Source organism: Neovison vison, chromosome 2 (genome assembly GCF_020171115.1).
Source record: "Neovison vison isolate M4711 chromosome 2, ASM_NN_V1, whole genome shotgun sequence".
Classification (NCBI taxonomy): Eukaryota; Metazoa; Chordata; class Mammalia; order Carnivora; family Mustelidae; genus Neogale; species Neogale vison.
In genome coordinates this window covers 6,596,538-6,621,929 of record NC_058092.1, presented here as the reverse complement: position 1 = coordinate 6,621,929, position 25,392 = coordinate 6,596,538, and the positions used below count along the sequence as shown (strand labels likewise).

The 25,392-nt window shown below is 59.1% G+C and overlaps 1 protein-coding gene across 1 annotated transcript in view; it reads right to left on the bottom strand.

Annotated features, from left to right (window-relative positions):
* The window catches only part of SPSB1 (splA/ryanodine receptor domain and SOCS box containing 1), a 63,601-nt gene extending 38,723 nt beyond the window's left edge, over nt 1-24,878 (bottom strand). The window contains exon 1 of the mRNA XM_044237103.1: nt 24,759-24,878. The gene's annotated coding sequence lies outside the window, so the exon portion shown is untranslated. The remainder of the gene's footprint in view (nt 1-24,758) is intronic.
* Nucleotides 24,879-25,392: the final 514 nt, after the last annotated feature.

The window sequence follows — 25,392 nt, the reverse complement described above, 5'->3', positions numbered from 1 at the left end:
AGACGGCCTCCGAGGGACAGGAGCATGAGAGCCAGCATGAGGACCCACCACCGAGGAGGCGGGAGCAGGATGGGCCTCCCCTGCCCCCAGCCATGCGCGGCGTCTGCCCCCGAGGTCCTGACTGCTCGCGTGGTCCCAGGCGGTCACCAGCCCGGCCCGGGCCCTGCACGGCGCCCCTTCATGCACTCATCTCCCCGTGCTGCTTCCCTGCTTGGAACCATCTGGAGGCGCCCATGAAACAGGTCATCACAGCTAAGTTCGCTGAGCAGCCACAATGTACCAGGCACGGGGCCACCTCAGAAACAACGGTCAAACTCTCACATGCCCTGGTTCTGACTACCTCTCTGGCCTCCTTCCCAATCCTTCCCTGCCACCAGCCTTGCCCACCAGACACAAATAACCACCCGCTGAAAACAAGCACGGGGTCCCTAACAAGTTGGGGTGGGGGTCTTCACGTTCCGGTGATGCAGCTCGATTCTGTCGAGGAGGGCTCCCCCTCCCCACCCCCTCCCCTGGGCCGGGGTAGGTCCTGCTCTACCCTAGGCTCTAAGGGTGGGCACCTGGGCTCGGGCGACTGTATTAGGGCATCACCCACTCCTGTGACCGTGAGACCACTCAGAACCAGTCCTGGGACCTTGGCTTAAATACCTTCTGAGAACAAGGGCAAAAACAAAGAAGGCAGGTGCTTAAAGACCAAGAGGCACTAGCTGATGCTGAGGTTTGAGCCCCTGGATCCAGCCATGCCTGAAACCGCTGGAGTTTCTAGCGCCTTCATCCAGTTCAGCAAACCAGCTTCTTTTTGCTTAAGGCTATTTGTACTGGGTTGTCTGTCCTTTGCAAATGGGAAAGTCCAAATGGACTCACAAGACAAGCTTTTTGAAGACTACTTTTTTGCTCATACTGTTTCTTCCACCCAAGCATCCTGGGGTTACCAGACTTCTTTTCACGGAGACTTTGAACAGACATGTTCTCTCTGGCCTCCTCCCCATGTCACATAGATGCTCCTACTCTGTGCCTCTCAGCACCTGTGTATTGTTTCCATTCATTAACTGGTCTCTCGAACACATGCTGAGCACCCGAGCCCTGCCCCTTGGTCGGCTCACTCCAGCGAGAGACACCATGGCTGGTTTTCTTTCCTGGCTCCCCCTCCTTGAAGCAGGCACCAGGCTGCTCTAGTACCCAGCCCAGAGCTTGGCAAACAGCGGGCACCAAATAAATGTTTGCTGAAGGTGGAAGGAAAACCGTGCCTCAGAGCAGCGCACCTTATCCATCGACATGGTATATACAAGTGACAAGGCAGGAATCCAAGCCGGTCCAGGAGCAAACCCTACCAGGCCTACCTTCCATGCATCCAGACCACAGCCATCTTCCCCACATCACTGGCCTCTCCTGGGCCTCAACACCAGTCTCCTCTGCCCAGACTCTCCAGTGGTTCCACTCACTGAAGAGTAGGTGTCTCACAGTGGCCCGCAGGCCCCCACGGCCCAGCCCCGTGCACACCCTCTCCCTTCTCCCCTTCCACACTCTGTCCTGCCTCCCTGGACTTCTGGCTGTTCCCAGCACATGCTAATAAGCCCCTACCTCTGGGTCTTTGCACGTCCCACGCCCTCTGCATGGTACCAGGTGCACTGGCCCTGGATACCCGGATGGCTAGCTCCTCACTTCCACCAGACGTCTGCTCAAAGGTCGCCTCATCACAGACGCCTTTCCCAGCTACTAATTTACATGGCAAACATTCTCTGCCCCCAGCACGCCCATCCCTGGACCCCACTCAGCTCTTCCCCACAGCACTTTCTGATGACATTCTTGGTTATCTGCTTAAGATCTGCTCCCCACTGAGAACATCTGCTTCATAAAGGCAGGTGTCTTGTTTACCTCTATGTTCCAGGGCCTGGAACAGTCCTGGTACACAGTAGGTGCTCAATGAATACCTGTAGAATGAGTGAGTAGCTCCTTCCATTCCACAGTGCCACCGTCCACACTGCCAAGCTCCACGGAAATGCTACCTGCATGGACCGCTTCTGGAAGGTAGAGTCAGGCACCCCCCTCTAAGTCCCCTATCTGCTCTAGAAACCTCCCCCAATGGATCTGCAGACTTTCTGCCCCCACTTGCCTTCCTGCCCCCTCATTCCTTGAGAACCCGGTCTCCAAACACGGCAAGAGCTCACCCCTAAACAGCCCAAACCATCCCTAGTGGGCAGGGCAGACGAGCCCAGACAGCAGGAGACAGTCTTGGCCCCTTTCCTCTCTGCCTGTGCCGCCTGCCCTTTGGTGGAAAACCCCGAGTCAGCAGTGGGAGCAGAAGCAGGGCTCCGTCAGCTGCCACACACTGAGCCCTGGGGTCCTAACTTCGAGGGTGCACACAAGCCCCCCATTCAGGGGCAGCAGCTGGGCTTCCAGATAGGACTCCCGCAGCCCCCCGCCGCCCGCCTGGCACAGACCCGCTCACAGGGCACCTCCCATTCCAGCCTTGTCCCTACCACCCGCCCCCACTCGGGTTTCCAAGAAAGAATGTGTCTGGTCTGGATCCGACAGTGCTGGCCCCGTGACACGGAGAACAGACTGATTGTCCCAAATGCGACCGTCTGGCCAGTGTCGGCTCCCAGAGGTCAGGGATCACAGGAGTTATCATCACAGCGGGCGGCGGCTCCCAGGCGGCACACCCGCTCCCGGGGAGAGGCTGGGTGCTGGGAGGCGCCGGCTACCCTCTCCTCCCCGCCGGCGGCCACACACAAAGTTCCCTTTATGGGAACACGGCGGGCTGGGCACTGGCAGCTTCAGCCACAGGGAAACCAGGTTTGGGTTTTCTCCGAGGGCACAACTAGGCCTTTGTCTTGACGCTGCTGCATCCCCAGCCGTCTGGCCTCCCTGTCAGGGACACAGTGTCCGGACCCAAGCCCTTCCAAGCGGACCCTTCCGAGGCTGGGCCCAGAGACACCACAGAGGACGTCAAGGGACATGCCAACAGCACCGGACGCAACCCACGTTCCCCACCAAGACCTCGCTGAGGACCTACTGTGCGGCGAGCTCAGGGTGGCGGTGGAGCCCGCCCCAGAGGAGGGCGGCAGGTGTGACCATGGCGCATCGGGAGGCAATGCACTGACGTGAGGAAACGTGCGGCCCCACTGTGTGCCAGCGCCGAGCCCGCAGTGGGTCCACATGGTGAAAAGACGCCAGTGCTTGCCCACCCGAGCCCGTGCCAGCTGCATCTGCCTCATCGACTCGCAGCTTGCTAAGAGAAGCACGAACGCAGTGGTCGTCCCCTGGGATTTGGTCCCCTACTTTGGCACACATCAAAGATACGCCCTAAAAAGCGTAGGAAGAAGAAAGAGAAAAAGCCGCCCGGAACCGTGACTGAATGCAGTAGCCAGGGTGCCCCGAGCAGGAGTTCTAGAGCTGGATTTCAGGTGCCCTCCCCATGGCTGGTGTGCATCGAGCCTGTATGTGACCCCCTGCCCCTTGGGGTCTGTATCCTGGTTCTCCTTCCTACAGAAAAAGATTCCCCCGAACTTTCCACTGGCTACAGGGAGGAAGGAGGGAAAAGGCACGTAGCCCGTGGCTCTGAGGCCCCGATCGGCAGGGCCCTCCCACCTGTGAGCATCACAGCGGACCCTGACGACTCACCCCCTCTCCGGACACCCAGCAGAAGCGTCAGTGACGAGGACATGGCCTGGTTTCCTGGAGGCCGAGGAGCCCTAGGGATCTGCAAAAGCCACTTCCCCAGAATCTGCCCAGTGGGGCTCCAGCACCCAAAGACACGGGGGCAGTCAAGTGTGAGAAAAAACGGCTCCTCGAGGGCAGGTGGGTCTCGCGTTCCCCATCCTCGGCTTCACGCACTTCCGGATGCCAAGACTAAAAGTTAAGCCCGAGTTCAGCCCTCCATGGCAGACAGAGCTCCAGGCCCAGGTGAGGCGGCAACGCAGCCCAGCACGGCCCTCTGGGCATCAGGACACGAGGAGTGGGGACCTTTGGGGTCAGCCTTGGCGCCCAGGCTACACGGGAACGTCTCCCAAGACCCACCATGATCTCCACCTGCAGGCCCCGAGGGACGGCTCCCCCAGCCAGCCGGGGAGAGACAGGAAAACCCCAGGGATTTTTCGGAAGGAAGGTCCACTGCTGAGCGCCAGGCAGAGGGGCCAGAGGGCCAGAGAGGGGCCCGGTGGGGCCGCCCATCTGCCTTGGCTCCAACCCAGCAGGAACTGGTCTGTTCTATCTAGACAGTCCGAGCCACCAGCCCAGCCGGGGCGCTTCATGGAGAGGAAAAGTCTGATGCTCAGAGGGTCAGGACTGTGGATTTCCCCTTCCCAGCGTGGCCGAGGGGAGGAGGGGCCGCAGAATGCAGAGGTCCAGGGAGGCCAGAGCAGAGGTGGGGCGGGGCAGAGCGCCTTGCCCCCAGACATTTGCAGCCCCTCCACAGACAGCATCAAAGAGGGACAGCCAGACACAGTCACCACGGGGAAGGTCACATGTGGGTCAGTGCCAGCAGCACGGGAAGGGAGTGACCTCTTTCCAAGGCCCATTCAGGAACCTCCCTGCAAGCCCAGACGTCTGACGCAGCCGGACGACAAAGGAAAGGGAGGCTGGGGTGGGGGGGGAGGTGTCTGGTGGTCCAATATGGCACTTCCCCCCATCCCAGGGGCCCCCACGGCTGCACCTCCACCCCTGCTGACCCTCGGAGTGGCCAGAGTGGGGCTGATCAGCTCAACAACTTGCCACCTTGCTCTGGTTCTTCTGGCCTTCTGGAATATTCTGCCAATTTTCAGCCTTGGTAGAACCAGAGGTGGTCCTGGCCTCCCCAGAATGTTGGCCCAGGAGCCCGTACACACACCTCTCCCCAAGAATTACACCATCTCTCGTAGCTTTGAGGAACACTCATCACTCTGGGCCTTATTCACAGACACCTGCTCTCAATCAACCATTAGTCAGGTCGCCCTATAAACGGGGGAACAACCAACACTAATCCCCCCAAAACCAGTGAACATCAGAGATGGGTTCAATTCCCAGCTCTGACGCTTCCCCAGCGAAGATCTGAGATGTTCGGGTCCTCTGTTTCCCCATCTGCAAAATGAGGACAAGAACCTTATCTGTGTCCACAGGGGTGGCTTCAGGGTTAGGCGAGGCCGGCGCACATGCCTCCCGGTGCCGGCTTTGTACTAAGTGCTCCTGAAAGGGAAGGCACAGAGACAGGTCCAAGGCAAAGAAGGAGCTCCGGCCCCAGGGACTAAGCCCTGAAGATATGAGTCATTACTAAAGGATGGGAGCTCAGGGGAGCAGGTGCTAGAAGCCCCTGCCCATTGCTAGTCCCAGGTGCGCATTACCCAGGATGGCCTCTGCCTTTCTGCACAACAGACATATCGCGGCTGCTCCCCGATTGGGTTGGAGGCTGCAGATCCCAGCTGCAAACACACCCAGTGAGCCTGGACCTTGCTGCTGCTGCTCACGGCCCCTATCCCACTCTGCCCATGACCTGCCACCCAAGTTACCCCCCCGCAGCTGAACGAACGTCCCCCATGAACTTGACCATGCCTCTGGCCAGTCCAATGCCCCCATTCTGCCTCTCATGACTCAGGATGACTCACGGTTCACATTGCTGAAATCAGGCTGGTCCTGGCATCCATGACATGGTCCGGTGACCCTCGGCAGCTTATTTAAAAAAAAAAAAAATGGGGATGCCTGGGTGGCTCAGTTGGTTGGACGACTGCCTTCGGCTCAGGTCATGATCCTGGAGTCCCGGGATCGAGTCCCGCATCGGGCTCCCAGCTCCACGGGGAGTCTGCTTCTCTCTCTGACCTTCTCCTCCCTCATGTTCTCTCTTACTGTCTCTCAAATAAATAAATAAAATCTTAAAAAAAAATTAAAATTAAAATTAAAAAAAAAAAATGGTGACCCTTTCTCTCCGTGGGTCTCAGAGGCGATCACGTACAGCACTGAGCGGCCGTGTCTGCGTCCCTCGCCACTGCCTACACGGTCCCGCCGGAACTCTCACCCACATCTGGCTGAATAGTAAGCATTCGGAGCTGCCCAGACACCTCCCCGGCAGGTACCAAGGTCAGGGCGTGCCTACAAAGGTCACAGAGGGTCTGCTCTCCCCCCAAGAACTCGCTCTGAGGCTTGGAGGCCACCCCATGCCATCCAGGATATTTGGAATTCCACCACACACATGCTTTCTTTGTAAAGAGATCTGGCTTCCCGCTCCCTGTACCACTAACCCAGAAACTTGACACTCAAAGCATCGGGCTAAGTCCTAGGAATGCAAATGCTTCAGGCGCACCGCCTGGGATGCCTCCGCAGACTGAACTAGAAAGATTTAAAAGCTTTTGTCAGGTGTGGGGGGGGGGGTCGGAGGAGAAGGTTTGTGGGGGGACAGGACTATCTCCAACACCTATAAGCACACTGATGGCTTTTTCAGCCAAAGTGTGTCCCTTGTCCAGTCTAGGGAGTGGATCAGAGACTCGGGGAGTCCGAGATGTGAATGGAGCAGAGGCAAAGATGCTTGTTTAAAAAGGGGGAGAGGTTTTTCCACTGGAGTCTTGGGGGTGACCCCTCCCAGTCACACCAACCTTTCATGAAGCAGAACATCCCATAATTCCATCCCATCTCAACAGCCACAGGAGCAGGTATGGCCTCAAAACCGCCAGTGACGTAATTGAAAACCCTCCTCCCCCCACCAAGGAAATAAAGAGACACAGAGCCCATCCACCGGGGCACCTTCAAAAGGAAAGTCATGATCAGCAGGAGTGGGGTTCATTCGGCAAATTCCCACCGAGCCTCACAGTGTCCCAGTCACAGTGCTAGGACCAAGGGGTCTGCCCTGGCGGGTGTTTCAGCAATTCCCACCACATCTCTCAAGACCCCATGGTGCCTCCTGTCTTCCTCACAAGTCCCACGCACAGGCACTGAGCAGGGAGATCGGCCCCAGCTCCTATCACCAGGCGAACCATTTCTCCTGCTCCACTGCCTGAAACACAGAGCAGAAGGGGGGTGGGTACAGGCTTCCTCTGAGTATCAAGGAATAAATCAGGAACCCCGAGCAAGTCCACTGTGGGTACAAGATGCCCCATCAATTGCGTGCTCTGGGACAATAAGATACAAAGGGGTTTCCTGGCTCTCTAGAACCTTCCAAGACCTGCTAAACAGGAAACAGGGACACCACATCTGTAAAGGGCAGTGGGGAGGACAGGTGAGAGGGGGTTAAAGCCCAGCGGGGGGAAGGAAGGAGGGAGGGAGGGAGGGAGGGAGGAGGTGTTGCAGATGCCCCAGACACAATGAAGGTTAATTATCACCCTTGGGTCTGTTTTGTTTCTGCTCTGACCCCCTGCCTAAAACAATGGCTGGCACATAGCGGGTGCTCAGTAAATATTTGCAGAAGGCAGTTTCTGCTACGAAAATTTCAGAGGGAGGCAAAGAGAAACCAAAGTGGGGGGGGGGGTAGGAGGCGCCCAGAAAGAGCCAGAAAGAGACACCAGCTGGACATCTGGGATCCCTGGCAGGGGGCTCTGGCCCTGTCCTGAGCAGTATCTGCGTGCCACAACAGAAGTCACTTGACCCAGTGGGAACTGAGAGCACAGATTCCCCTTCACCTTTTGGAAAAGGAGAGTACCCTGCTTCTGACCCCAGGAGCAGGCAGGCAGGTGGCCAGCTCAGGGCCAGACCTAGCCAGGGTCCTCCCAGGAAGTCTGGGGCTGGAGGCTTGGGGACAGGCTTCCCACCCAAGGCCAGCAGTTCAAGCAGCCGCAGGACCAGTGGGTATGGACTTTGGAGCTCTCTCCAAATGGGCTAACCTGTCTCTAACCACCAGGCTGGACATATTTTGAAGTCCCCCTCTCTATGAGAGGGGGCCCTATCCACGCCCCCCCCAAACCACGCCAGCCACACCTGGGTCTGGAAGGATCTGATGCCTCAAAACCACATAAAACGCATCACCCCCTGCCACCACAATCCAATTCCCCCCTGCCCTGTCGCCCCATACCCCAGGAGGCCTGGAGGCCAGGCAACCTCACCCAGCCTCTAACCCAAGATGGTCCCACCTCCTCCTCAACTCCCAGGGAGGGGGCAGAACAGGAGGGCCCCCGGGACTGTCTTTGTCCCTCCTGCTGGCCTCTCCTTCTGTCTTTGCACTTCAAGGCTCCAGATGGGGGTTAGCGTGTGAGGTGAAGCCCTGATCTGGGTGGGGGGCGGGGGGGCATGTTCCACGGGCAAGGTGAACGACATGAGGCCGGGCCTCTGCCCACCTCCTCTCTGGCCGGCCCGCTGGGTCCACACGGAGCTGCAGCCCCGGCATGCTGTTCCTGGGCTCCCCACGCCACCCCCTCCCCTGGGGCTCCCACCTCTCCAGTCCCTACCACTCCTCAGGGCTTGCTACAGGACGACCCTCCCCAGATTGCGTTCCTGGGTTCCCTCCTGTTAGCTTTCCCTGCACCGGTCACACGGTGTTGTAATTACAGCTCAAGTGACCGTCCCCACCACGGACGGCAAACCCTCCGGGACAGGTGCCTGCCTCGTGCGGCTGCATCCCCAGCCCGCACCGAACGGGTGAGCCGCCGGACGGCTGCACGGGCCGGGGACCGACTGTCTGAATGAAGCAGGGAACTGGCCACGGGCCAGCCCCACACGACCCTCGTGGAGCCCCTGTGATGATTCCGCAAGGTGAGCTCTCACGGAAGTGGAACGTGCGACTCAAAAAGGCTGACTGGTCTGGGATCCAGGCCAGAAGCCAGAGTCCAATCCTCGTGGTCTCCCCAGGACGCGGGGACCCCGAGAGCGGCAGCCGGAAGGGCCGTGCTCAGGAACAAAGGTTCCCACAGGTGTGGGACGCTGCCCTCCTTCCCGCCCCCGTCCCCCCTGTAGACAGGTGCTGTCGACGCCTCGGGCCGGGCAGCTGGGGAGGGACCGGAGCGGGGGTGGCAGAGCCATGGCTCTGCAGGGCAGCCGTGGCCCCGGTGCTCTCGCCCGCCTTCACCCGCACCCGCCCGCGGCCCCGGCCCACAGCCCCTCCCTGGCCAGGCCACAGGAAACACCATCCCTCCCTCCCCACACCGCAGCTTCCCAGAACACACGCCACGTCTCCCCAACCTGCCCGGAAAGGGAGTGAGCGCACCGGCTTCCTGTGGTCCCCACCTGGCTGTCAGGGGCCGAGCCTGGCCACCGCGCTTCCCCTGGCTCCTGGGGGACGCCCAGTCACCCCATCTCACCCAGTCCGGGCTCGCCAGGGCAGGCCCAGGGTACTGGGCAGTTCCAGAACAGCACGGGCTTAAAAACCCAACACAGGCGAGGACACGGAGGCGGGACTCCCCTTTCGGTCTTGGCCCATGTCCGTGTGTCTGTCTGTATGCCCCGCTGGGCAAACCAGGGCAGAGCCCGGCACACAGAGGCTTTGGCCAACATGTGGGATGAAGGGAGCGCGGATGAAGACTGAGATTCACCCATTCAAGAAGCCTGTGGAAGTGCAGCCCTGCGGCAGGCTGCCCTTCTACCCCTCACCCCCCACCCTAGGAAGGCCATGAGTGTTGATTCTAGCTTCCACCCTGAATCCCAGACACATTGCTTGGCCTCTGGGAGCCTCAGTTTCCACATCTATAAAAACAGATAAAACTACAAAAATAGGTTCCCAGATACCTAAACTAAAAATCCCAGAGTCCTTGATTTTGAGGATACTTATTAAGCACTTACGCCACACTGGGTACCCTCTGTGCTCCTAGCGGAGTGGCATATGGACAGCCTCTTCCACCAGTGACAGATCTTTTCCCTCCTTCTCTCTCTCCAGTTCTTACATATCCTAAGGTTCAGCGTCAACATCACTTCCTCCAGGAAGCCCTCCTAGATTTGCCTGCTAAGAGTAAACTCGGAATCCCAACTAAGTCCTCCAGAACTCCTCTCACTGCTCATTGCCTTTATGACCCTCTGCCTAGGACAATATTGTTGGAGAGTTAACTGTCTATTTGCCCTCTTCCCTTCCAGAGAGCACACTAGGCAAGTTCTCAAAGGCCAGGACTAAAGATTATAAATTCCAAGACACGTTCCCTCAGAGCAGGAAGGCACATGGGAGGCCCCGTGCCACCTCAGGCCTTGAATCCCAGTTATGGGAAGGACAGCACCTAAGTTCACCCAAGTCAACGCACCCATCCATGGGGTACTCTTACATCGCCATTTCACAGATGGGAAACTGAGGCCCAGATCACAGGGGCAGGTACCAGAGCAGGACGCCAGCCACCTCCACGTGGTTCCTGAGCCAGGCTTCTAACTGCTCCAGCTCCCACAGCCAGACTATATACAGCTTCCCAAGGTGGTTTCCTCCGGAGCAGAGACCCACGCCCCAGAGACCTCACACAGGGCTGCGTTGGTGCCCTGGGCCTGTGGAATGCATATGGGCTCCCAGATGCCCCAACAATCCCTGATCTCTTGGTGAAAAGCAACTGCCCTGAACCCGCAGGCATCCCCTTCACCAATCAGCCCCTTTGCAGTAACCTTCATCTCCCCACCCTCCAGCAGCTAAAGGGGTCACGCCCAGGATTCTGCCCAAGGCTGACACAAAGGCATGGCCGGTGCCCACGCCAAATCAGCAAGCTGATATTATCTGGTCAAGCCTCTGCGGGAAGACACACCCACGCCCGCCCACACCACCCCTCCTTTGTCCCCTGGGGACGGCCTCTAACGTGCCCGGGCACAGCATCCTCCCCAACTCACCTGAAGCTGGGGGCAGGCCAGCTGGGGAGCGTCTCCTTCCCAGGCCAGTTCCCCCTGGGGGGTGCCGCCAGCCCCACAGTGGGCGAGGCCGGCTGTCCCACCTGGCACCACCACCCCCCACCTCCCCTGCCTGCAGGGCCGAGTAGGGAAGAGCACAGGGCCCGGCACCTCCCTGACTGCCGGCACCTCCCTGACTGCCCGCACCTGGTCCCCCGCTTGTACATGACTAAGCAATTTCTCCCTCGGATTCCGCCTGCCAAGTGGCCCTGCGGGCAGTGGAACCGCACCGGGCCGCGGGCCGCCCCGGGGCCACACGCACTAAACCCATAATTGGCGAGTCCTCTTCTTGGGAAAGAAAACCCCCTCCATGTTTTGTTTTGTTTTGTTTTCCCCTTAAATGAAACAAATCCACCCACATAGTTACTGGAAACTGAAGCATGTGAAACTGAACCGTTTGCAAAGGGAATTAGTCAGCAAGCTCGTGAGCAGCGCAGTGGGTCCCGCAGTACGTGGGGCCGCCTGGGCTCTCGAGGTTCCCAGCCAGAGTTGGGGGGGGTGGCGGGCAAGGTCCCTCACACTGCAGGGGATGCCCCGGGCAGGGCCGAATGTGAGGGCGGGTCCGCTCGCACCAGGTCCAAAAGGGTGAAATGCACTCCTTGCTCTGTGCCCATCCCCCACTTTGGGAAACTCGGCGATGAGAAGCCCTGGCTCAGGCATCAGCTCCCACCCCATCCAGTCAGTTGAACCCCTGCGGGTCTCAGTTTCCTCATCGGTGCAGTGGGGGCAACAGAACCTACCAGGAGCACTGCCGGATCACAGAGACCATCTAGGTGAGGTGCTTTGGGTCATGCCGCCGACAGGCAGCAAGGCAGGGACTCTGCAGTAGGTAGGTGTCTTTTGCTGAGAGCTACAGTGGCGGAAGGACTGTTGCAGGGCTCTGTCTCTCTGGGTCCCCTCCTTGCTGCAGGGCAATTGGCTGACTTGGTTTCCAGCCCTGCTGCCTTACCCAGGAGGCGGCCCCGGGGAGGTGGAGACGGGCCAGGCCAGGAGCCCACAAGTACAGTCCCAGATACCTGAGCCCTGAAGCTCCGTGACCCACTGGCCTCCGTGGCCTTGTCCTCCTCACCTGCACAGGGAAGGATCAGACATTGTATGCTGTGTCGTTTCTTTGACAAAAAACCCACTACATTTTCTGCCTACATTAAAAAACAAAAAACGCCTGAATTCCTGGCTTCTCTTAGGGGGACAAAGAAATGGACACTTCAGTGCATTGGACCCCACTGCCCTGGGTAGGAGAGGCCACTCCTGGACAGAGGACAGACGTACTCTGCTTTGCCACAGTCCTCCCCTCCTCCCTATAGCCTTCCACCTTACTCGGGTGTTGACGCTTCATTTGCGCCTCTTTCCCGGCCCCTGGGGGCATCTGAGTTTGTGACCCAGTTTAAAACCCTAATTTTATGTAGGAGCACAACCTCAGCCACTTGTCAGTAGAAATATCCACAGGAAGTGTCCCTCGGGAAGGTAAGTAAAGTCTGATGCTGCGGGCTGATTTTTCTTGTAGAAAAACAAGGTGATGTAAGAAGACCACTACTACAGCCTGGCCGAGGGGAGCTCGGGGATGAGATAGTAATGTCCTGAAATTCTTTTTTTTTTTTTTCTTTTTTAAAATTGTATTTTTTTATTTGACACAGAGAGAGAGAGATCACAACCAAGCAGAGAGGCAGGCAGAGAGAGGAGGAAGCAGGCTCCCTGCTGAGCAGAGAGCCTGATGCGGGGCTCGATCTCAGGACCCTGAGATCATGACCTGAGCCGAAGGCAGAGGCTTAACCCACTGAGCCACTCAGGAGCCCCTGTTCTGAAATTCTTTATGGGATTTAATAGACAATGAGCAGAACCAAGTGTTGGGGGTCCTGCCCTCACTTCCCTCATTTCTTCCCTCTCCTTTTGCTTATGAACCAAAAGAGGGCATCGCTCTGCATTTCCTCCCCCTTAGGCATGCAGAAGGTGGGCGGTGGGGGGTCAAGGTGCTGGGATTCAGGCCTCCTAGGAGGGCTGCTTGCAGAACCAGAAGCCCCCGCCCCACCCCCGCTCCCCCAGCTGGCCAGCTTGTTTTGTTTATTGGAGGGGCCAGGGGAAGTAGGATTGCATGGACACAGCCGGATCTAGACACAGCCCAGCAGAGATGTTGAAATGTCAAGAGAACATTTGAGGGCATTTTCAAGTTGTCTTGGTCACTCCTGAAGGGGAAAACACAAGATTCAGGATCTGAGTACCTGCTAAGGGTTGGCCAGCAAGACACAGAGGGGACAGGCCAAGGGGAATGCGTTCTCACCTGGTCACCTGGTCTGTGCTCTGGCACCTCTTCCCCCTGGGGACCCCTCCTATGCCCTCCCCTTTGTCTGGCTAAGGCTTCTCTCCTCCAGAAAGCTCTCATCCCCTGGAGCACTCCAGACACACCCGTATCACATAATGTAACACCGTGTGGTGACCCAGTGGCTCCTGCCTTTTGACCCCCTCCCATCCCAGATCAGGGGCTTCTACACACTCAGAGGCCTCGTGGGGGCGTGATTCAGAGCACAGACAGGGGCTGCACCCAGCCTGACTTCTTGGCCGTGTGATCCCAGGCAAGGTATTTGACTTTTGGGTCAGTTTTCCCATCTGTAAAATGGGCATAACCAACTCCATTCACAGGGCTCTCAGGAGCAGTACATAACTTGTACGGGAAGTGCCGAGCATGATTCCTGGCACATAGCGACGGCTCACTGTAACAGTGAGCAAACGGGTCTAAATCCAGGAGGAAAAGGTGGTCAGTGTGTGCAGTCCACTGGGAAACACACACACAGCTTGGGTCCAGCTTTGGACAATCAGCACGCACTACTGCCGGTCACCCCTCCCCTTGATAACCTCTACACAGCCCCAAACCCTTCCCTGGGCAGCCTTCCACAGGTGCTTTCTGGAACTGTGCCGCTCAGGGAGATGACAGGGGAGAGCTTGAGGAGATCCTTGAGGAGAGCAGCCCGTGAGCTGCTGACCCAAGAAACTTCAGGACGACACTGTCTCTACCAGTACAGGCGCTCGCAAGAGCCGCAACTGCAAACCCCGCCCCCCACCTCCCGGCTCCCACCTGCAGATCGCGCTAGGGTAGGGAGAAGTCATGAACTCGGGGCTGGCGCTGCTGGCCGCCCCACTGCACAGTCACTAGCAGTCATCGGAGTGGACATTTACAATGGGTAAGCAGCATGGCGTGTGAATTTGATCTCAGTACGAATCCTGGATTAGCTCCTGCTGTATACACTCTGAGCCCCGAAGAGACAGCATCCCACTATAATAGCCAGAAAAGTCGGGTTCCACCTGCTTTGTCTTTTTAAAAATTCAGGCGAAACAAGGACAGGAAGGCAAAAACTTGGCCATCGCAAGGGCCCCCGTATCTCAGTGATTGCTTATTCTCTGGCTTAAGGAGTGAAAACCAACTCCATTTTTCTACTTTGTCCGAACACAGCTCTTTTATCTGGTTCCCCATGGAGGCTCCAAACCCATTTCCAGAAGGAAAACAGAGGTCACATCCCTAACATCCAAAACATGGCAGATCAAGCCACAGCTCAGACCCAACACCCAGCCAGTCAGGGCAGAACCATTCTGCCTGGCTCTGACATTGACCTTAATCTACTCCTGCCAGTTTACCAAAATGTTTTGGGGGAAGGGCAGAGGCAGGAGGAGGAGACAGAAGACCACCCCCTAGTCTGCTTCTAGGACAGTGGCCCCCAAACATATTTTCAGCAGTTTAATTTCCCCCAAGAGTTAAGTGTTGCACAGAACCCTACTCCCCACCAAAAAAAAAGGGATCAAAGTCAGACTGCTCTAGTTCAAGTGACCCGTCTTCCCACTCAGGGGTAGAAGCCTAAGACTCTGCACGAAACCAGGGCCAGGTGATGTGGCATCCGAGTCCCATCTGGTCATTTCTGGGGCTTTGCTGTTAATCCCTGAGCAGCGCCTTCCCAGACAGATGGGTGTCTCGTGCACAGTAAAGAGACACAGGGACAGTGGTAACGTCGTACCCGGTCACGGACACATGGGGCTCATGAGACCCCCCTGCATGTGTTCCAGATCTTCCATTAAAAAAAATGCACATAAACACAGACAGCAGAAAGCAGGGGCGGTGAGAACACCTGAAGGAGGGAGGCAGCCCGTCTCCGTTCAGGACTCTGCTCAGACATGGTCCCCTGGGTCGGTGCTGTCTGGACCTCTCCCTCGGCGTAGGCACCGCGACAGCCTGGACAGCTCAGGCATTCAGCGAATGTTGGCTGAATGATGAGGGAATTTAAAACAAACAAACAAACAAACACCTTTATCCCAAGCTGTCTAGACACCCCCAAGTGTGACACAGTGGTGAGGAAGACAGGCTTGCTGGAACCCTGCGGGGTGGGTAGGTACGGGGTGGGGGGAGGGGGGACAAAACAGACAAAATACAAAACAGCTCAAATTTGACCCAATAGATAGAACTGGAAGGGGCGGGGGGAACATCAGTATCTTTTCGAACACCACGTTTCTCCAGAGATGATGAAAGTTGGTTCAAAGAGACCCTGACATTTATAGATGATTTACGCATCATGAAACACATTCCACACTGCTGTTGCCCCTTAAGATGATTCTTTCCAAGCTTCACAAACGCAAGGTGACCTTTCTCGTTAGAGCTTCTCGAAATCTCCAAGCTGCAAAGACCCTCGGACAAGTAAAAACCCTCACAGGTCTCCCCCTACCCCCAACCCCAGAGTAATTAAGCAAAGGTCTTCTGATTCCCAGATCTTCCGGATCTGTCCAGGGGCTCGTCCCCCAGAAGTCCATGTAGGTGACCCCAAGAATGTGGCACAGGGCCCCTCATCCTGCCCCCAAAACTGCCATCCTCCGAATCCCATGTTTTATGTCCAGGATCGCATGAGGCTCCCTGGGATCAACCTAGCCCGCAGATCCCACCAATGTGGCCCGTTGCCCGTGTGGCCTTCCAAGGGCGGGAAATCAGCTCCGGCGGGTGCAGGAGAGCCTCCCCATGCTCCCCAACCCCGGGAGAGGTTGAGGTCACCGGTGCAGCACCACCCCAGCCAAAAACCCCAGCCTTGGTCGGACCTGCAGCCAAATGACCGATGGTTAGTGGTCAGCTGGGAGAGCCCCCCGGAGCGTCCAGGAAAAGGACCAGGGGCTTGATTTGGACTAAGAGGACCCGGCCAGAGTGTTCCATGAAGGAGGCAGAGGCAGGTGGAGACAAATGTTTCTAGTTTATCGGTGCCTCCTAGCTTTTGGGGTGCCTGGGGCTGGGAAGGGACGCAAGGACATCTCCTATCCACACTTAGGCCTGGCATTCAAGGCCTCCCCGCTCCCCAGGAGCCTTCCCGTGATCCTCCTCCTCCTTGGGGTCACTCTACCGCCCCGTGCCCCAACATGAGACCCTGCCCCCCAGCCTAGCACGGAGGCTCTCTGGGCCCGCCCAGCACACCTGACAGTGAGCTAGTGTTTCCTGCCCACACCTGTCATCTCCACCTGCTGCAACACGGACGCTCGAGGCCTCAGGCAGCTTCGCACCCCTCCAGCGTCAGGCCTGGTGCTCAGAAGGGCTAAATGAGCCCGGCGTGTGGAATCAGGCCAGCCTTCCATCAGCCACGCGGCTGTGTCCCCTCTAGTGACTTGGGAAAGGTCTCTGAGGCTCACTTCCCTCATCTGGAAAGGGGGGGGTCGACCCTCCTTTTTTGAAACCCATCGACAACAGCACGCACAGTGCCTCACACCCAGCAGGCGTCCCATCACGGTCCATGCTATTTCTGAAAGAATCCAACTCGGTGCACACAGGAGTAGAGACAGCCTCACGGAAACAGTAGCCAGAGAATGGGCTAGAAATGGCAGAGGGGCAAGTTGTCAGGGGCTCCAACAACGAAAGAGCCAACATGCCCTGAGGTGTGACAGGTCAGGTCTTCTCCCGTGCTGGGGGGCAACCCAGCAGTGTTGCCTCTACAAACGGTCCCCCACCCCATCCATGATGATGGCACCGTGACTCTGCAGGGACCCCCGAGGCAGGACCCGTGGCTGGGGTGCCGCTGACCCAGGCAAGGGTGGACACAGAGCAAGAAGCTCCATGAGTTACTGACCCCCAGCCCCAGAGCCGGTCCTAGGGGACATGGGGGACCCATGGGGACACATGGAGCATTGCTGCTCTAGGTAGGGGGGTGGCAGCACCAAGCGGACCTGAGACGAGGTCATGCCACGTCTGAGGCCATGTCCCGGGTTTGGGAATGAGAATTTTCCCTAAGAGCAGCATTGCTGTTGACGTGCTTCAAGACAGGAGTGGACCTCATCAGGTGTTTTTAAAAGATCACTGGAAAAAAGTTTAAAACAATGAAAAAGACGGCCGTCAGCAGTCAGCAGGACAGCGCCTGGGTCTTGGGTGGGGATGGACACGGAGAGGGAAGCAGGTGTTTACACGATTCTAGGCGAGGGTTTCAGACCAGCCGTCTGAATGGAGCTGTCCCCACCTCCCAGTGGCCCCCAAGCGAGCCAGGAAGGGAAACCCAGCTTCTATTCAGGAAACACTGCAATCTTCCACGCCAAACGTAATTAGCCAGAAGCCAGACACAAAAGGTCCCAGAGTGGATGGTTCCATTTATAGGAAATGTCCGGAATAGGCAAATCCATAGAGACAGACGGCAGACCGGTGGCTGCCAGAGGCTGGGGGAGGGGGCAGGCGCAGTGACCGCTAGCGGGTCCCAGGTTTCCGTCTGAGGGACGATCATGCTGGGAAGCAGGCAGAGGCGGCCGCGTAGATTGTGAATGTTCTAGACACAACTGAACCACTCACTTCAGAATGGACTGCTGTAGGGAATAGGGAATTCACCTCAATTAAAAAAAAAAAAAAAAAGGAGTCAGCACAGAGCGTGTTAAGAGGCCTCTCCATGGAGCCCCCGATCCCATTTCTGCTGGGGGTACCGTCGTATCCCCACAAGCCGGGGCCCCCCGACTCTCAGTGACTCTTCGCGTCCAGGGTACAGGCCGCGCCGACGGCTGGTCTAGCCTCTCAAGCCACTCACTGCCGCTGCTCCCCTTCTTGGTGGTAGAGTTTGGTGGGTGCAGGTGCAGACCCGGGTGCAGACCACAGGGCCGGGCTCCCTGCTCTTCCCCTTCTGCCTCCCCTTCCAAGCCTCTGTCTTCTCGTCTGTAAAACGGGGCAGCACCGCCCTCTGGACCTCACCGACAATATGAAGACCGACTGGGACCCGCCAGCCTCCGGGTGGTCGCCGCTGTCACTGGGATCCCAGCCTGAATTTCTGCGACCGGCCCCTCAAAGCTGCCTCTTCTCCACCTGAGCTCTGCACGTGCCCTTTGTCCTCCATTACGTCCAAACCACCCAGTCCGCCCTTCCAGCGTCCCGGCCCATCATCCTCCCCCCAGGTCCCCAAGACTCCATCCAGCTCCACCTCCGCTCTCTGGGCTGGAGGGCGAGGGGCCTCCCGCAGGAAGATGAGTTCTTCCCAGCCGCCCCCCCCCACTCCAGCTCTGCCGTGCCCAGAATGTTCTCCCAGGCTATTTATGGGGAACACGTGCTGGGCAAACTAGCGCAGGAAGCTGCATCCACCACGAGGAGGCTATCCCGCTGTAGGGATCCATGGCCGAGAGGGTAAAGAGGACGGAGCCAAACGTGGTCACCCCAGAGTCGCCCCTCAGCCACTGCCTTGAGGAACCCACATCAGAGCTCACCCTCCCAGAGCATCCCGTGCCTCGGCCCCTCTCCCCACAGGCCCCCTCCCAGTGTCCTCTGGCCCCTCTGTTCTCGCTCAGCCCCCACCCGGCCACACGCCAGGCCATGCTCACCTCCCACACCCACCGCCCTTCCACCTGGAACGCCCACCAACCCCCCAGCCCCCCGTCAGCCTCTCCAGCACACCCTGGGAAGGTCATCACCAGAGTCTGGCCCGTCTCACCCACTAGACGGAGAGGTCTCTAAGAGCGACACCCCTCCCCTCCATCCCTTGTATCCTCAGCCAAGCAGATTGGCTGCATACTGTAGGTGCTCAATAAATGTGTGAATGGAAAAATAAATGACGAGCAGTCCAAAACACCGAGGAGAGGGGGCTTGTTTTGGACGGGGGGAGTTCTGGTCTTCAAACTGTAAACTCGGCACTCGGGTTCTCAAACAGTGGGTCCATGGGGGGCGATGCCACCACCCACCAGCATGTCGGGACTAGGCACCGTGGCCAGTGCTGGAGCGCGTCACCTCCCTAAGACCTCACGGCCGCCCCACAAAGGGGCTGTCACCCTGCATGATCAGAGCGGCAGAGGCTCTGAGGGAAAGCCCGGGTCTGGGCTACCTGGACGGCAAGGGCTGGCGCCGCCCCTGAGCCCAGATTCAGGTCTCCCCAAGCCCCCTGCCCAGAAGCCCCACCCCAGAAGCCGTGCCCGCCCCCCATCCCCCAGTCCAGCGGGGCACTGGTCATCCTCCCTGTGGTGTCTTGTGCAGGGGAGTGTGTGTCTGGCTTGGGTTTCTGGGTGGACGCTGGAGGCCCCGCCGACTGCCGCAGGAACGCCACATGAGCCAGGAGGCCAGGGAGGAGGGAGACGTGTGGAAATCAGGTTTTTAAAATTAAGTGAGACGAGTTTGCATAGCATCGAGGTAGGAATGTGCTGGGCTGGTGAGCATGGGAATGAGGCAGGGTGGGGGCAGGAGGGCAAGGCTGGGGGGTCAGTGAGACATAGATGCAGGGGATGGAGGCTACCAGGGACATCAGGAGGCGGGTATGTGGGAGAGCTCTAAGGACAGGGACGGGCGCTGGGGAGGTGGGGAGCAGAGAGACTGCGGTGCTGGGAGGGAAGGACCCGGCAACTGGTGCAGAGTATTCTCGAAGCAGGAAGGAGGGGTGACGGCACCAAAGCAGCAGGGTCAGTGAGGAGCAGCAGTTGGGACAGTGACATCCAAGATCTCCTGGAACTATCTGGAAGTGCCAGGGAAGTGAGGAAGTAGAGACCCGTTGTACTGAGCTGGGAGTGGGAGGCAGGACAGCAGGCAGTGGCTGAAGGAGCTGCCCGCCTCTTGCCCCGAGGGCAGCTCTGGGGGCTGTGACCAAGGGGATCCAGAGCCCTGGGGCTCCCCCCGCCCCCCACATACTCTAGGCTCCCCAGGCCCCTGTGAGCTCCCACAGGCAGCCTCACCTTGTGTCTGACCAGCAGGAGGGGGCAGCAGCCTGTGGGGCTGGGCCGGTTGCATCCAGGAGGGGCAGGGATCAGGGCCCCCTGGACCCGCACTCTCCCTCCCCCACCCCAAAGGCCCACGAGGCCCCTCCCAGGAGCCGGTGCTCCCAGGCAGTGCCATAAACAGAGAGGCCGTGTTCCTCCACGGATGAATGTGGTAACTCCGCACAGTAGAGTTTTCATCGGCTGGGAAGAGTCGGGGAGGTGGACGTGGGGAAGGCCACACACCACATGTGTGCTTCAGCCAATGGGGCATGAGCGGTGGCTATGACGGGAAGTGTGAAGTCATGTGCATTTTACCATAGAACGAGGTTTAGGTATGAAACCCCTGACCCAGAGGGACCTTCCCACAGGGCCCTTGGGCAGCTGGGCACCCACCGTGGGGATCCTACACACACCCTCGCTCTCGGAACAAGGAGGAGCACATGGCCCAAGGTACGAGGGTCTCCCCCGGTTCTAGAGGAAAAGGCCAGAACAAGGGTTCTACTCCCGGGCACGTGTCCTCACATGCCAGAGGCCCCTCAGCTAACCCCCCTTGGAAAGAAGGTTCCACAGTCTCTGTCTCCAGCCCAGGCTTCTCTCTAGAGCCCCAGGCCTAGCTGCCATCTGGACACACCCACAGACCCTTTCCACTTGGGAGAGGCTCGAGGCGGCTCCACAAGCCTGGCCCCCAGCCCTCTCTCTAGGGTCACCATCCAGACTGACCCTAAACTGGCCCGGAGGCTCCCAGACATCTGCAGGTCTTTACACGTCTTCACACCCCGTGTCCAAATAGTTACCCGGCCTGGGGACTCCACCTTGAAAACACCGCCAGCCTCCGTCCCAACCAATGGGAAACAGATGCAGGAACGCAGGGACACGGTTTAGTAATCACGGGAGCCAGAAGCTGTTTGGCCACAGGCAGCCTCTTTGGCAAAGGCTGTTTGCAGCTGTGGCCATTGTCAGGACCCTGTCACCAGCTAGATCCTGGAGCCCCCACCCTGTGGCATTTATGTCCCCCACGCCCTGAGTCTTGGGCCTAAATCACCCACTGCCTCCCCAGGGTGGGAGGCACCTGTGCACTCCTCCATTGGCTCCCCACACGGTGGGGACTTCAATCAAGACGGTTAAGTTTGGGCCTAAGCTTGGGTTGAGGACCACGCTTGTTAACGAACCACTTACACATCCCCTGCAGCCCAGGCCCTATCTCGGATGCCCGTGCCCACCCAAGGCCCAGCCTCGATGGGGGCGTGAGGCAGGGCTGTGCCTTTCAGGTCCCTCTCCCCATCTCCAAGGGAGGCCCATGGGGAGCTGAGGTCTGTTGTTTTTGTGGGCTGTCTCACGACCAACGGACTCATTTATTTGTAATGCTGAGCAATGAATGGGGCTTTTAAAACACAAAATAAGCAAGAAGCTTCGCGAAGACTCTGGGGGGTGTGGCGTCCCAATGAGCTGTCCTCCCCTCGCCACAGCCAGGAAGGACCCTCAAGTCCCAGCCAGGCAGAGTGTGCTTACCCCCACCTGTCCCCCGGGTGTCAGTCTACCTCTTCCAGGCTTGAGATCTCGCTTGAATGCTGAGCGAGCCCTCGCAGCCTGATAGCACGTCTGAGGTTTGCTTCCGAAGAGTCCGGCAGGAGTGTGTGCACGTGTGCATGGACACGTGTGTGGGTGTACACGGAGGTGTGTGGGGGGGGGTGTACGCATCGACACCTGAAGCTGCTGGGGGAACCTAACACCCCTCCCCCAGCTCTGCTATATATTTGCAATTTTCCATAATAATAAAGTTTTTCATTAAAGAAAAGTCAGCACATGCTTCTTGAAGAGAAGGCCACCTGTACTGATTCAGGGAAGCGCCCTGTACTGATTAAGACAGCTTGAGCACCAAAGTCAGGGGTAGGGTTTTGCTCCGCTACACGGTAGCAGCAAGACGTTGGCCAAGTCGTATGGCCGGCCGTTCTGACCCCAGGACGAGGTGGATAGAAGGAGAACCTGCTCGCTGCCCCGGGTTCTTAGGAAAAGTACGAGGGTTAATGTGTCAAGGACTCAGGTCCGAGCCTGGCACTAACACGGGCTATAAAACCGTTTCCTACTATCACACCACCATTATCGCCACCTTCATCATCCAACAACGGCAGGCCTGGGAAGCACATGGCGGGACACGCCCTGCACTTGACCAAGAGCTGGACTTTTAGATCAGGAGGGACTCACTCCAGCAGAGGCACACCGACACCTGCCCTGGGCTCCTGTGTGATGAAGATCCTCGTTCCCAAACTCCTTAGGCACCAAAAAATAAACTGATTATGGCCACGAGCCACAGCCTATTTCTTGAAAAGAACCGGTGTGAAATTCCTGGACAAAACTCTCAACGTTGTAGCATCGGAGGCTTTGCTAAATGTGAAAACGCATCGGTAGGCAAGACTCTGCTCATCCCAGGAGGGGGAAGGTCCAAGAAGGGGACCAGGCCCAGCCAGGAGAGCACAGTTTCCACGGTCCCTAGTGAGGAGGGGCAGCGCTGGCCTTTGCCAGCTAGCCGTGTCCTGTTCCCAGGCTCCATAGGACAAACAAAGCCTCTACGCTGATTGCCCAGGGGCCCAAAGCGTTTCAGGAGGCAGCCCCAGGAGCCCACTGGAGGGCGGTTTCAGTCTTGCTGGAGCAGACCAAGGAAGGCAGCCTCGCCCAGCAACACAGTGACATCATCCAGGGCCCCCCGGCAGGACCACTCCTTCCTAAGACCCGTGCAACCCCCAGAACCCACGATCTCCCCACAGCCCTGATCTCCCTGAAGCCAGGTTGGCCCCCGCTTGGCTCATAATTGTCAGAACCACTGTGGCTGATTCTTTCTACTTCCCTGGTGGTAGCCAGGCTGGGAAAGAAAGGATTGGTAAAATCATTGCATCGGGCCACTCCGCACCTCCCCACCTGCAAACCCTCTCTTTCTCTCTCTTTCCTGCGTAAAGCACTCTGTGCAGAAGAGAAAGCAGTAAGAAAACAAGAAATGCTTAAAATGATCTAATCTAGTCCATCACCTCACAGCTGCGGAGACCTGAGATGTCTGGCCCATGACCTCAGCACCAGAGGCAGTAATGTGGGGCAGCACCTGGGGCTCCGGAGACCGTCCATGGCCCCGGCTCTGCGGTGTGTACGAGTCAGCCACCCTCTCTGGGCCTCTGCCGGGAGGGAAAGTTTGGCCGACGTCGATGCCCTGTAAGTCAAACAGGGCTTCCCTAGCTCCGGGATGGATGCCTCAGCAGAGAGAAGCCAGTCTCTGCCCCTCATCTAGCACTTTCCACCACCCAGAGGGGAAGTATCAAAAAGGTATAGGGCCGAGAAGGGATGTTTGCTGTCCTCACACCCAACAACCAGGAATGAGGTTCTGGGCCCCTCTCCAGCTGCCCTACCCCAGGAGAGAATTCTGCCAAGGACAATGAACTGCGGTCCCCGGGGACGGAGTTTTTCACCATCACCACCTGTTAAAACTCGGCTCATGACCAGTTTCTGATGCTACCGGCTAGAGTGTTTAATTAAATGTTACTCACTCAGGAAGCCGCCCCTGCCAACTCACCCCCAAACCGCCTGGTTCATTTTCAGAGAAAAAGAGAGGGAAGGAGAAGGAGCTTGTGTTCTCCTCAGCCAACACCGGAGGGGCGACAGGTCTGCACGGCCCACTTACGAGAAAGAACCAAGCAAGGAAAGTCAAGCTAAGCAGCTCTGGTCACCAGCAGCCCCACTGCTGGGTTACCGTTGATGGCACACACACATACACACACACACTCACCCCAGGCACACACTCACTCACAGACACACAGAAACGCTCAGAGACACACAATCACAAACACACACTACATGCACACTTAATCTCACACAGACACACAAGCAGACACACCACTTCGACTGGCTCGGACACACCCACACAGGCAGGCTCAGAGACACACAGACAGACACAGGGTCACCAGACCTCGCACACACACACAGACGCACACTCACTCACACACTCACTTGCAGTCTCCCCGCTGGGCAACCCACCCCGCCAGGGGCCAGTGAGCATTCCAGGAGCCTCTGCCTTGAACGGGAGCAGGACAGTTACCCAGTCCCCACGCACCCCAGCCGCGCGCTGAGCCGTGCCGCGGGGCCACCGACCGACCCAGGCTGCTGTGGTTTCTCTGTTTCAATCGATCCGCTGACACAACACTCGGCTCCCCCCTGGTTGCCGGGAGAAGCTGCGGCGGCTCCGGGACGGCGGAGAGGGAGGCGCCGCCCGGGGTGTCGCCCCGGCGGGCTCCCCGGGGGAGGCGCGGCAGGCAGGGCGGGGGAACCCCGAGGGGGCCAGTAGGGCCGCGCAGCAGATCCGGGTCCCGACTGGCGGGAAAAGCGAAACTAACTTCGCGGAGCGGGGTCGCGCTGCCCCCGTGTGGGAGGGGCGGGTTAGCGCCCCCGGCTTGGCCGCAGGGACAAGCCGCGAACACCGAGGCCGGGGGGGGGGGGGGGGCGCCGGGGCACCTGGACGTCGGTAAGCGCCGCCGCGCGCCCAGGGTCCCCTCCTCGGGTCTGCAGCGGCCGAAGCTCAACCCCGGGCGCGACGGTGGTCGCGGCCGCCGGGACCCCTTCCCTGACTCGCCCTCGCAGGTGGGACCCCGGGCCCCCGCGACCCGCAGGAGCCCGCAGCCGCAGAGGCGTTGGGCGGCGCCCTCGCCCCCCTCGGCCGGGACCTGTGGCGAGGGAAGGGCTCCCCGCGGCCCCCAGCCGGTCCCCAGCGGGACCCTCACCCACCAGGTCCCCCGCGCCCACCACTCAGCCCCCGAGCGCCGCGATCCCCCGCCCGGACCCCCGCCCGGACCCCCGCCCGCCCGGTGCCGGTGCCCCGCGCTGCCTACCGTGCCAGGGAGGCCGCCGCCGCAGCCGCTCTCCGGGGCCGAGGAGGCCGGGGCGCCCGGGCCGCGCCCGCCGCAGGGAGCGCACTCGCCTCCTCCCGCGGCCCCGGCGCCAGCGCCTGGAGCCTGGATCCTGCTGCGAGCGCGCGGGCGGCCCGAGCGCGACTTCTGTGCGAAGAAGAAAAAGCAGGCGAAGGCTTTAAAGTGCGGGGAGCGGCGAGCGCCGGGGGCGGGGCCCAGATGCCCCGCCCCGCCCCGCCCCGCCCCTCGGCCGCGGCTCAGACTCCGGCTCCGGCTAAGGCTCCCGCGCGCGGGTGCTGTGCGCCCCAGGGGCGGCCGCTGGGCGCGGGGCGCGGGGTGACGGGGGCGCCCCCCTGCGCCGGGCGCTCCCTCGGCCGCCCCGTCCTCCGCCCGCGCCGCCGCCCCACCTGGAGGCCTCTGGGGCCCGCGGGACGGCACAGGAGCTTGGGTCTCTCCGGAGGCGTCCTTGGGAAACGCCGGGCGGCCTCCACCGGGCGAGAGGCCGGAGTTGCAACACCCGGAGGGCCGCGACCGTGCGGGGGAAGGGGGCTTCCTAATAATAATTTTTTAAAAATCTCTTGGGAGGGTGGGGTTTGTTTCAAGAACCTTGGGAGCA